This window comes from Rattus rattus, chromosome 10 (genome assembly GCF_011064425.1).
Source record: "Rattus rattus isolate New Zealand chromosome 10, Rrattus_CSIRO_v1, whole genome shotgun sequence".
Taxonomy (NCBI): domain Eukaryota; kingdom Metazoa; phylum Chordata; class Mammalia; order Rodentia; family Muridae; genus Rattus; species Rattus rattus.
In genome coordinates this window covers 37,024,357-37,038,076 of record NC_046163.1, presented here as the reverse complement: position 1 = coordinate 37,038,076, position 13,720 = coordinate 37,024,357, and the positions used below count along the sequence as shown (strand labels likewise).

The 13,720-nt window shown below is 42.4% G+C and overlaps 1 pseudogene; it reads right to left on the bottom strand.

Annotated features, from left to right (window-relative positions):
- Positions 1–1,692: 1,692 nt before the first annotated feature.
- Positions 1,693–2,154, bottom strand: LOC116911649 (annotated as a pseudogene).
- Positions 2,155–13,720: the final 11,566 nt, after the last annotated feature.

The following is a 13,720-nucleotide window of genomic DNA, read 5'->3' as shown; positions in this document are numbered from 1 at the left end:
TGCCAGCAGCCAATGTTTGGGCAGGGAGACAGAGAGAGAATTCCCCATGGAAGGAACTGAGAAAGGAACAGGAAGAGAAAGAGCTGCTGTGCCAAGAAAGGAATAAATGCCATGCCTGAGAGGTGCTGGACAGAGAACATAGCCATCCAGTAGGTGCTGGGAACTCAGCCCAAGAGGACTACAGATCTGGGTCCTGGGCAGCCAGGATGGAATATAGGTTTTAGTAAGTGATAACTCATGAATATCAGAGGGGAGAGTGTTAGCCATGTGGAGGTTTGGAAGTGGGCCAGCCATTGAGCTGTTTAAGACATTAAAATATGTGCTGTGTGCGTGTGTGTGTGTGTGTGTGTGTGTGTGTGTGCACGCGTGTGTGTGTGTGTGTTTATACTCAAATCCATTCTTACAAAGAAGAATTATCAGGCAAAAGCTAAAGAACAGAGGATAGTGTTTACAGAATGGTAAGAGGATTTAATTTACTCTTCAGAAAGAGTCCTCATATGGAGAACATACTATCAGGGTATAAAGATAGAGACATGGAACTCAATTAGGGGACTATTGGAGTAGTCCAGATGCAAGGCATTGATGACCTAAATTCAGGTAACAGAAGAAGAGCTTGGGAAGGGGTCGTGAGTACAGTCTGCATTCCTGGGCCATTTGCTCAAACGTTTTTGCCCAGAGTCTGATGGCAAAGCATTATCTACTCTTGTTTCCTCAGCTCAGAAACATGATAGGTGGAGGCTCACAGAGAAGACTCTTGGAGATGAAAGGGAAAGTGCATATTAGCCAGACCTCCTAGTCACTCTTGATCTCCGTTATGAGGTGTCAGGGACGAGAAAATCGTTCCCGTGTAGATGTTTGCTTCTCTTCGGTAGAGGTAGGTTCTTTCATTTTCCTTAATCTACGTCAGGAAAACAAAACAACTCTGATGCTGAGAAACGACCCAGGCTGTCGTAGAAGATTACAAACATGTTTTTAACATTTATAAAATCAAGGAGGGTCCTCTTTCCTCCTCAGGTATCACAAAGTAAAATGAAGTGTGTAAGGAAAGCCTTCTTACTCAATTTCGCAAGCAGTGTGAGAGATCATGCTAATTCTCAATTCTTATATAATATTCTTCTCTAAGAGACATAGGCGCCAGGCCAGGACCCTTACAGAAACCCCATGAAAGGGGCGTATTCTCTACTTCCTTGACCCGACTGGCCTCCGTGTGACTTGCTTTGTCCAACTGAATGTGAACCAAAGCGACTCCTGCCACATTCTATCTGTGCCACGGCCATTGTAAATTCCAACCGCATCTCAGATAAACAGTGACCACGGATATCTGTTCCTTCCACCATAACTTATTTGCGGGGAGAGGTGGAGTGTGCACAGAAACCAGAGGTAAGCATCGTGCCTTTCTCATTCGCTCCCCACCTTGGATTTTGAAACATTCTCTCTCACTGAACACTGAGCCTCACCAATTCTGCCAGATTGGCAGCCATCGATCGAGCTTCAGAAATTCACTGTCTCCACTTCCCAGGAGCACACATGCAGGCTGCTAGACCTGATGTTTTCTGTGAGTTGTAGAGACTCAAACTCAAGTCTTCTTGCTTACCTAGAAATCACTTTACTGATTGAGCCATTTCTCTAAGCCCACACCTTGTTTTATTTTTGGAGTAATAATAATAAGTTTAACTTTAATTTTTTCAAACCTTATTTTTCTTTTTGGTTGAACAAGTCAATGGACTTTTTACTGCTTCTGGGGTGTGGGGCTCGGGAGCTCTTGGTAAGGCACACCACAGGCTTCTGACTTCGAAGGATGGCACTGGCTCTGGCCCTGCAGATGGCTGCCATACGCAGATCAGGGCGGTACTCGTTCTTTCGGATCACGTGCCTGAAGCTGCTGAGGGTAGCCCCAGCATTCTTGTTGATGGTGGTCCTCACGTAAGAAGTGGCGGGTTTTATGCTGACCAGATCTGCATTTCATAACCACCACGACCCCTTTACCATCAGCCACCAGCTCCACTCCCATGGTCTTGTGGTGAATTAGCCCGTTGTAGGGGAAGGAGTCTCAGGCCTTCAGTTTATTGGGTTCCGTGCTGCAGTCTGCTTATTCCTCTCGATCAAGAAACTGGAGCAGTTCCAAACGACCATCCATTGCCGATGCACGGACATGGCGGTGGCTCCTTTCCCTATTTTTAATGATGGTTCTTAAACGCTCTAATCTCCCTTTTAGCTCCCCACCAGAGGTAGTGGGAAAGAAAGGATATGGGGGAAGCGGACCTGTTTAGAAAGGTTCTTTGGAGCACCTCCTATCTGTGTTGTCTGAGAATCACAGTGGAGTTTACAGGTTAGCAGCAGCAGCTCGATCCACTCACAAACACTTCACAGACACACCAGCAGTCCAGTTCGGTAGAGTCGGGGTAGCAAACACGAATCAGCAGTGGTGACATTAGCTAGCAGAGATTTGGGGATCACTTGTTACTGCGACATATTCCTCAGAAAAATTGGGGAACTAACTACACAAAACTCCAAGACGTAGGCATACAGAGCTTTAACGTTTAAGACTTTACCAACCAGAATAGAAGTTGCAGACAAATGACTAGAGGAATAGAACATTCATTTTTCCAAAGTCATGGACCATTTAGAGTAATGAAACAGTTTCCTAGCTTGCACACATTGTGCAATATCTCTCAGCCCTCTCACGTTAATATTATCGTGTTTGAATATTATCTTTCTACTAGGAAAGAGACACTGATAGGTCTTCCAAGTTCCCTTGATTGAAATTGTTCAGTTGGAGTCTAAAACAGAATAAATCTAGGAAATATCGTTGAGCTAGCTGATTTCATGCTGTAGATTTTCTTTTTCAATTTGCAAACTTGACCATTTCTATTTGTAAAAGACCAGAGCAGTTGACCATCCACCATGGAAGTTTCTGCAGAAACCTTAAAGCAAATAACGCATCTTGAGGAAAGTTATCTTTTGCTAATGTTGGTTTATCCAAGAGAGACGAAGTGAAGTCTTCTTCACTGTCCAAAGGACACTGCTAGAAAGGCACGCATGCTGAGCTTCCAGAGCTGTTCTTCAGGTGCTGTATCCTGTGTTTATTGAGACAGGGTCTTGCATTGGCCAGGAACATACCAACTAGATGAGGCTGAATGGCCAGTGAACCCTAGAAATCTGCCTGTCTCCACCCTTCCAGAAGGGGGATTTTAACTGTGTGCCAACTTAACTGGCTTTGTTTTGTAAAACCTAAGTTCTAAGCTGATGTCCCAGTGCATTGATTTCCCCATTCACTCACCAGTTTCAATACCCAATTTTTATTAAATCAATTGCTACATATTAAATATAAAATTGAGGAGTCAAGGCTCAGGTAGGCAGGGAATAGTCTGATACGACTCTCTTACTAGTCTGCCACCCTGTCTTTCATGTTTCTAACTACTCCCACACCCAAGAAAGATGACCACTGGTATCTAGCAGTTAAGTGGTAATGGTCTCTTGTGTATTTGTTACTAGGGGTGGACTCTGGGGTTTCAGAAAATGAATGCCATTCACAGAATATTATCTTTATCTCTGTCTCTATCTCTATCTGTCTCTAACTCCCAGTCTGCCTGTTACAGATCAAGAAGTGGCTCTCTTCCAAAGTCTTGGCTGCCTCCATGCCTTTGGCCCACCATTATGGGCTTTAACCTGTTGAAACTATAAGCCCAATTAAATGCTTTATTTTATAAGTTGCCTTGGTGTTTGTTACAGGAATGGAAATGTAAATAAGAATTAATCATAGCCATGATTCTAAATAATAAATATTTTAAACAGATTTTACTTGAACATAATTGTAATAACCTACCACGTATTAACTTTAGGTAGGGGTTTCAAGACAGGGTTTCTCTGTGTAACACCCCTGGCTGTCTTGGACTCACTTTATAGACCAGGCTGGCCTTGAACTCACAGAGATCCTCCTGCCTCTGCCCCCTAAATTCTGGGATTAAAGGCATGCAAACACCTGGCTGTTTTAGATTGTTTTTGGTTTTGTTTTGTTTACTTTTTAAGGTATATTTTTAAAGCAAAAGTACTTTAAGTGAAGATGATATTAATCACATTTACATATTTGTCTACTAGCAGGCAGCCCCCAGGAAACTCTTGTGCATGGCATAGGAGACAGGGATGTTTAAAAAGAACTGACACCCAAGTGTGGTTTTGGAAATGGCTGTATCTCATGATCCCCCAAGAGGTCTTAAGACACCGAGTAATCGCTAGACTACAGCTGGGAGCCATCAGCGTGCACAACTTAACCTACCCCTTTGAGTGGAGAAGATAAGAAAGGGAAACTAGGGAGTTATATGAAAAAAGGAGGTGCTAATATGTAGGTTGGCTGAGCGTCTGAGCAGGTGCTGCCCTGTGTAGAGAGTCCGACGAAAGGTGGCCCCACTCAGCTACCACTTAGTAGCTTTCTAAGGTTGGAGGGCAACTCTCCAGGAACTTACAAGTCTTTACATCTGGCCTCATGACATCTGAGGCAGAATCATTGCTACTGCAGTCTCGTTCCTCTTTTAACCCAGCTCAGTCCTCCTGAGGACAAAACTATTCACAAAGATAAAGATGGTTGGCATAAAGAAAAGGGTGCAACAAAATGTCTGCAAAACAGGTCTGTGGAGTGGACACTTAGAGTTTCTTTGGAAAGTTGGTTATGTCAAATGATGTTTGGCTGGGGCACACGGGTGAAAAGGATGTCTTGCTAAAGCAGACAGGTGAAAGAGTGTTTTCCTGAAGCAGACACAAGTGAAATGATGTTTTCCTATAGCAAACACATGAAAGGACATGTGATGAAAGAGTATAAACATGATCCTACAGGCAGTGGGAGATGAGCTGTGAGCACTGGTTTGGTTTGCTCCACCTTGCTATTCTTCGCTAATGACACACATGTATTGGTTCACCTTACACAGCATTGTTGAGCTCCACTTGTAACACTGTCATTGAGAGAAGCTCTCCCAAGAACTGCTCATGGGGTTCCTGTGGCAGCATGCTGTTTCTGTGGCCTCACCTCAGGCCAATTGACCATCCTAGCAGTTTGTTTAGGATTGAACTGTAGCTGCCGGTTCCTGCCTAGTGTCTGCCTGCTGAGAGGACTGGACTGTAGCTGCTGGTTCATGTGTGGTGTCTGCCTGCCTAGAGGACTGGTCTGCAGCTGCTGAGTTGTATTTGGTGTTTGCTATGGGACTTAACTACTGAGAAAAAAGATCAAGCTTGCCCCAAAGAATTATTGCTAAACAGGTCCACTTCCCCCACATCCTAATAACTTTTCTCTTCCACTACCTCTGCTGGGTAGTGGGCTAGAGGAGAGGTTGAACCCTTATGAAAAGTAGGTTGCAAAACAATTTTGCCTACAGTTCTGTGTCACATAAGCACTTCTACCTCTACATTACTGAAAACAAGGCTAGGACACCCAACAATATTGCTAAGCCCGTGGAACGTTGCTTATGTGTACATATTAAGGGGTCCTGTTTTAGTTATGTTTCTGTGCTTGAATAAAATCAAGACGAGGAGAAAACTGATCAAGGAAAGCGTTTGTTTGGCTTACATGCCCTGATTATAATTGTCCTTGAGGGGAGGCAATATAGGAGCTCACGGCAGGAAGCCAGAGGCAGGTGGTAAAGCAGAGACTACAGAAGAATGCTGCTTATTGACTCAATGGCTCTTAGATTGCTCATCTTGCTTTCTTATACACGCCATGCATTAAGTTGGTACCAGGGAGTAGGATGTTGCTGTGATAGGCCGGACCACGCGGTTTGTTAGAGCAATATGGAAGACATCGGGGTTTTGAACCAGAAAAACTATTGGATGCTTCAGGCAGAGCTGGAAATGGGCAATCCTAGTAGATGTACAGGAGACCATGCTGACAGTGATTAGAAATATAGAGGCCCAGCTCAAGACGTTTCTAAGAGGAAGAATATTAGTAAGTGACCTTGTGACTGATCTTGTGATATTTTGACAAAGAATGTGTCTGTTTTCTGCCCTAATTCAAAAAACACTGCATGAAGCTAACTCTTGAAGAGTTTGGATTCATGGCATTGGCAGAGAAGATTTCAAGACAGAGGCAGTATTGACTGTGCCGTGTGGTTGTTAGTGGTCACTCATATCAATCTATAATAAAAAGGAGAAAGCTAGACAAAAATAATTTTAAAATGTATACTTTGAGCAGAAAAGGCACACCAGGAAGTGTAATGTAGAGGACAGAAGTTCCAGTACTCAAGAAGATAATTTTTTTTAAAAGCCTAATGCTATGGAGAGAAGGGAGTGGTGACCTCAGGGCAAAGCCCCTCACCTGGTACTAACTTCTGTCTCAGTCACTGTTTTATTGCTGTGAAGAGACACCGTGACCATGGCAACTATTATAAAAGAAAACGTTTAGTTGAGGGGCTTGCTTATAGTTTCAGAGGATTAGCACACGATCATAACAGAGAACATGATAGCGTGAGGTCAGATGGTAGAGTAGAAGCTGAGAGCTACACTCGGATCTGTAGGCAGAGAAAGAGAGAGTCTCTGGCCTTGGCACCTCAAAGCCCATGCCCACTGGTACACTGTCTCTAACAATGTCATGCTTCTCCACCTTTCACTGAAAATATAGTCTTTTCTCATAAAAGATATCCTGATTACAGTTTCTCCTCCCTCTGCTTCTTTTAGTTTATCCCCATCTTCTCTCACAACTAGATCCACTCTCGGTGTCTCATTAGAAAAACATCAGGCTTCTGAAAGATAACACCCAAACATGACAAAATAAAATATAATAAGATTTTTTAAAAAACTGCCACATCAAAGTTGGACAAGGCAAATCATGGCCATACCTCTTCTTCTTAATTTTTTATTGGTTATTTTATTTATTTACATTTCAAATATTATTCCCCCTTCTCAGTTTTCCCTCTGAAAACCCTTATCCCATTTCCCCACCCTGCTTCTGTAAGGATGATCCCCCATTCACCCACTTCTGCCCCACCTCCCTAGCATTCCTCTATGCTGGGACATCAAGCCTTTACGGACCCAGGGGCCTCCCCTCCCACTGATGCTAGATGAGGCCTTCCTCTGCTACATATGAAGCTGAAGCCATGGGTCCCTCCATGTGTACTCTTCGGTTGGTGGTTTAGTCCCTGGGAGCTCTGATGGGGTCTGGTTGGTTGATATTATTGTTCTTCCTATGGTGTTGCAAACCCCATCAGCTCCTTCAGTCTTTCCCTTAACTCCTTCATTGGGGTCCCCATGCTTAATCCGATGGTTGGCAGCAAACGTCCACATCTATATTGGTCAGGCTCTGGCAGAGAATCTCAGAAGATAGCTATATCGAGCTCCTGTCAACAAGCACTTCTTAGCATCAGCAATAGTGTCTGAGTTTGGTGTTTGCAGATGTGATGGATCCCTAAGTGGGGCAATCTCTGGTTGGGCTTTCCTTCAGTCTCTGCTCCACTATTTGTCCCTATATTGTTTTAGACAGGAGCAATTCTGGGTTAATATTTTTAATATGGATTGGTGGCCCCATTCCCCAACCAAGGGCCTTGCCTAACCTCTCAATAATATCTCTACAGGTTCTCTCTCCCCTTACTGGGTATTTCAGCTAATGTTATCACCATTATTATTGGTTCCTGGGAGCCTCTTGTTTTCCTGGCATCTGGGACTTTCCCATCCCCTACAGCTATATACCTCTGTTCAATTTCCTGACCCTCTGTACATCTTTTGTTTCTCCTTCTAAGAAGGACTGAAGCATCCACATTTTGGTCTTCTTCTTCTTCTTGAGCTTTATATGGTCTGTGAGGTGTATCCTGGGTATTTTGAGCATTTTGTCTAATATCCACTTAGCAGTGAGTACATACCTTGTGTGTTCTTTCGTGACTGGGTTACCTCACTTGGGATGATATTTTCCAGCTCCAACCATTTGACTATGAATTTCATGGAGTCATTGTTTTTAATAGCTGAATAGTACCCCATTGTGCAAATGTACCATATTTTCTGCATCAATTCCTTTGTTGAGGGGCATCTGGGTTCTTGCCAGCTTCTGGCTATTATAAATAAGGCTGCTATGAACATAGTGGAGCATGTGTCTTTGTTACATGTTAGAGCATCTTTTGGGTATATGCCCAGGAGTGGTATAGCTGGGTCCTCAGGTAGTACTGTGTCCAATTTTCTGAGAAACCTCCAGACTTATTTCCAGAGTGGTTTTACCAGGTTGTAATCCCACCAACAATGGAGAAGTGTTATTCTTTCTCCACATCCTCGACAGCATCTGCTGTCACCTGAGTTTTTTATCTCAGCCATTCTGACCGGTGTGAGGTGGAATCTCAGGGTTGTTTTGGTTTGCGTTTCTCTTATGACTAAGGATGTTGAACATTTCTTTAGGTGTTTCGTGGCCACTCAATATTCTTCAGTTGAGAATTCTTTGTTTAGCTCTGTACCCCATTTTTAAAAAGCATTATTTGATTCTCTGGAGTCTAACTTCTTGAGTTCTTTGTAGATATTGGATTTTAGCTATGTATCGGATGTAGGATTTGTAAAGATCTTTTCTCAATCTGTTAGTTGCTATTTTGTCCTAATGACAGTGTCCTTTGCCTTACAGAAGCTTTGCAAATTTATGAGGTCCCATTTGTCAATTCTTGATCTTAGAACATAAGTCATTGTTGTTATGTTCAGGAAATTTTCCCCTGTGCCAATGTATTCAAGGCTCTTTCCCACTTTCTCTTCTAATAGATTCAGTGTATCAGGTTTTATGTGGAGGTCCTTGATCCACTTGGACTTAAGCTTTGTACAAGGAGATAAAAATGGGTCAATTTGCATTCTTCTACATGCCCACCACAACTTAAGCCAGCACCATTTGTTGATTATGCTGTCTTTTCTCCACTGAATGGTTTTGGCTTCTTTGTCAAAGATCAGGTGACCATAGATGTGTGGGTTTAATTCTGTGTCTTTGATTCTATTCCATTGATCTACCTGTCTGTCTCTGTACCAATACCATGAGATTTTTTGTCTAGTATAGTAGAGCTTGAGGTCAAGGATGGTGATTCCCCCAGAAATTCTGATATTGTTGAGAATAGTTTTTTGCTATCCTAGGTTTTTTGTTGTTCCAAATGAATTTGAGAATTGCTCTTTCTATCTCTGTGAAGAATTGAGTTGGAATTTTGATGGGAATTGCATTGAATCTGTAGATTGCTTTTGGTAAGATATGGTCACACCTTTTAATTCTTCTAATACTTTCAAAAAGTGCAACTGCCTGGTGACTAAGTATTCAGTTATATGAGTCTATGAGGATCGTTCGTATTCGAACCACACTTCAGGATCCACACTCTTGTCCAGGGGTGGCACCACCACAGTGTTCTCCCACATCGATCAATATTCAAGAAAATGCCCAATCTGATGAAGACATTTTTTTCAATTGAGGTATTCTCTTCCCAGTTGATTGTAGCTTGTGTCACATTGCCAAAAAGCTAACCTCCCTTGGGCCAAGAATGATTTGATAGAAATTACAAAAGCCTATAAAATACAAAATATTAAATGCAAAATTACTCTAGTAATAAGGAAATAGTTGATATCTAACAGTTACATAAAGTCATGGTATGCCAATATGCACATTTTTTAAATCCCTGAACAATTATTTAAATCTTATAAATTGAATATCCAGATTCCTTGTTGTAATTGCCACTAGGCAATATATACTAACCTTGTCTAACATAGCAGGTCAGTGTCCAAGGGCTCAGTAACATAGGAAAGGACATTCTTGCAACTTCCCTTGGTGTGAGTTGAAGGTATAAAAGCAAAGATCTTGAACTACAAGTTGAACATCTATTACATGTGAAGGTTTTTATTCGTCTGGGTAATCCCTAAACTACTTGTGCACAAAATTTCTTAGTGCTTCCCAGCCTCACTGGTTCCCATCTATACTCTGTACTTAGCAAGTAGCGCCCCAACCTGGCTTTCTGAAGCCGTATATCACTCATTTACTCCCAAATCTCCTTCCAAGAATGCTGTACTGCACACTCCTTTATCCTGACTTTTACCTCTAATCTTTTATATATACATTTCTCTTACTAAGAATGTACATTGTAGATATGAGTTCTGTTGGAATGTAGGTTATGATCAGCTAAATATGTATGAGTAACTGATCTTCTCCTGAAGTTCTTTCTTGCCTTTTTTCGTTAATTCTCATTACTGTTGCTTTAGAAAAATTAGTGCATCACCCAATGACATGGATCAGATGCACCCATACCCCACCCCTGTGACTCACGTAGTGTCTCCATATATTATTCTCCTTTCTTCATTCATTCTACGCTCCATGGAAGAGTCATTCACCCCTTCACGGACTCAATAACAATGGCAATAATAATGAAGATAAGGTGTTCTGTGTGGTCAGCGAGTAGAGCAGTGAAAAGAGCAACACAATACAGGGTCCACACAGACCAAACACAAGCTGGCAAAGGGAAAAGAAAACATAATTAAGGCTATAAAAGTCACATAAGGAGGAATGAGAATGAGATTAACACTTGCATTTGTAGGGGATCAAAAAAAAAAGCATCTTTGCAGAGTGATACATAAACAAAGGCCTTGTAAAAGTGGGACTTCCACATGTGAAGGGAGAGAGAGCATTCAGATGAAGTATGTAGTTCCTGTGTGTACAGATGAATATGCAAACATAATCTCTTAATTCACAGAAAACGCTCAGAGTACTGGTCCTAGCCATAGACACGGACATAGTAAACTATATTATAAAGCTTAAATTAGAAGGATTTGCTGGTAAATATGACATTACTGGATTAACATTAATTTAGAGGTGAAGTTACCAGCCCAGGCTGAGGGGACAGCACATATGAAGTCTTTGAAACTTAGAAAGTGATACATTCAAGAGATGGAAAGAAGAATGACAGGACTGGATTGTGGAATGGAAAGAGAGCTGTGGTTAAAAACATAAACAGTTTGGACTTCATACTGCGAGCAGTGTAAAAGTTTGAGAGGTTTTGAGTAAGGAAGTTACTGTGGGCACAACAAACTATAATATAGAGAGAGGTCAAACCAAAAGAAAAAAAAGTCAAGAAGAAGATGGCAGCGCTAGTCAGGATGGAAGATAATGAAAGACATGACAAAGGACCATAATGGTACATTAATAGGATGTAGGTATGATGGCACCATATGGTAGTGGATACGGTACATGGTAGAGCAATGATACCATACAGGTAAAGGATGTAGTTGTGCACAGTAGGGTGGTGGCTATGAGGACACATAATAAGGTGATAGCTATTATGACACACAGTAGGGTAATGGATACAATAGTACACTGCTGAGTGGTAGATACAATGGTACAAGATAGGGCAGTTGCTACAGAGACATACCATATAGTGGTATGCTGATACATAGTAGAATGATAAATGTCACGAGTGGTGGTGGTTGTACATACTGGGATGATAGAGTACAGTGGGACATGAGCATCACCAGAACCTTCTGTACTCAATTTGAAGTGGCCACAAATATCAATGTCAAACAGAAAATTGGATTTATAAATCTAGAACTGAAAGGGAGGAGTAAGGTTAAAGATATAAAATCAGGTAGCTTGGTATAGAAGATATGTGCAAGCATGTGGACTTTAAATAGATTAGGGAGAGTTTGGAGGGGGGAAACACAATAACAACAAAGACTCAGTTCTGTAGAAGTAAACACTAAGAAGAGAAAAAAACCAACCAAGGAAGATTCTGTCTCAATAGAGGTAGGATCAGCGAGGTCAGAGAAGAAATGAAAAGACACATGTAGCGAAGCTGTGAAGTGACTGTTTCATGGGGAAGGAAGCAGCTGCCATTACCCCCAAGCTGTTGTGAGTACAAACAAGATAAGCACTGACCACTGGATTTGTCAACACAGATATCGGTAATCTTTGCAAACTCAAGTCCAGTCAACTGAACACATCGTAGCTTTGATATGAACAGCTCAATAAGAGACCAGGTGGTAGACACATGGAGGTTGGAGGTCTGGACAACTCTGTTCAAAATCTTTTGACAAAAACAGTATGAGAGAAGTGGGACCGTGTTTGGAGGTGGCAAAGGCCAAGGAAGAAGTTCTACATAGCCAATCAAACCCAAGCACACTTGAGGTTCCGTGATTTCATGATCCCATGATTTCAGCTCAGGAATCCTCAACCTGGCTCCCCAGAGCCCAAACGAGTTCTGCTTATGTTTACCAGGCTCTGGTTGTACGAGCATTTTTTTTCTGACCTATTGTTTTACGTTTCTGGTCTCAGTAGAACGTTCCTGAAGTTTCCCACGTGTGTGACTTTGAATGAAATGGCCCCAATATGGCCACAGGGAGTGGCATCGTTTGAAAGTATCTGGATGTATGGCTTTGTTGGAGTTGGTGTGACCTCATTGGAGAAAACGTGTCACTGGGGATGGGTTTTGAGGTTTCATAAGCTCAAGTCAGGCCCAGTGCCTCTTCCTCTTTCTGCTGATTCAGTTGTAGAACTCTTAGCTAGTTCTCCAGAACCATGTCTCCCTGCATGCCAACATGCTTCTCACCATGACAATAATGGAGTTAATCTCTGAACCTGTAAGCCAGCCCCAATTAAATGTTTTCCTTTATAAGACTTGCTGCAGTCATGCTGTCTCTTCACTGCAGTAGAACACTGACTAAGTCACCATGCTGACAGGAATATAACCTTCTCTTCAACTCACCTGGACCTTGGGAGCTCCCAGAGACTGAGCCACCAACCAAAGAGCATACGTGAGCTGGTCTGAGGCCCCTAGCACTTATGTAGCTGAGGGCTGCCTTTTCTGGCCTCAGTGGGAGAGGATGAACCTCATCCTGTAGACACTTGATGCCCTAGGATTGGGGTTACCAGGGAGGAACCCTCTCAAAGGGTAAGAAGGGCTCTGGGGGGGAAAATTCTGTGAGGGGGGACTTGGAAGGAGGGCATCATTTGGGAAGTAAATTAATTAATTAATTAATAATAAATTAAGTAACCCTTTATAATGTAACCAAGTCATTAATTCCATTAACAACTACTTTTGACTTAGGAAACATTAGCTTCATCTGTCCTCTTCCTCGCTGAAATGCCACAACCTTCCCTCTCACCTGGACCCACAGTGAACATTAAGTTTCAATGCGCCAAAGTAGTGCTCATTTAGATAGATGCTACGGCGAGCCAAATATACTCATTTAAACATCAATAAATCCGACCTCCACCTGAGCTCATTTGTGCAGAGGTAGGCAGGATGGATTTGAGGAACATCAGGGAAACCCGTTAGCTTTCAGGATGTTATTAAAGAGGAGGAAGCAACAGCCTCCACCAGCCGTCCCTAAATGTGATCACTTTCAATTTGCTCAATTCAGCAGGTAAATGATTCACAGATCTGAGGCTCAGAACAAATCGTAAAGGGAATTTCAATGCTGTGATGTTCCATCAGGAGCTGAGCGTGCACTCCCACACCACCCCCGAAGAGTTAGTCTAGATCGTCTGGACTGGGAAAATGTCCTCGTACCCCAAACCAAGAAGATCTGCTTCTGTCACCAACTGGACCCAGCATTCTTCAGCAAGCAAACTCCACCAGGATATTGATATTTTTCATCTCTGCACTGAATCTAAGGGCTTTAGAACACCCACTGTACATAACAACACAACAGAACAAAATGCGAAGTCGATTCTGCAATCAAGATGCTGGCTAAACTTTCTACAGTCCAGTATTGGTTGATTCAGAGCTAAAGGTTTGCCCTAAAATTAGGTCAT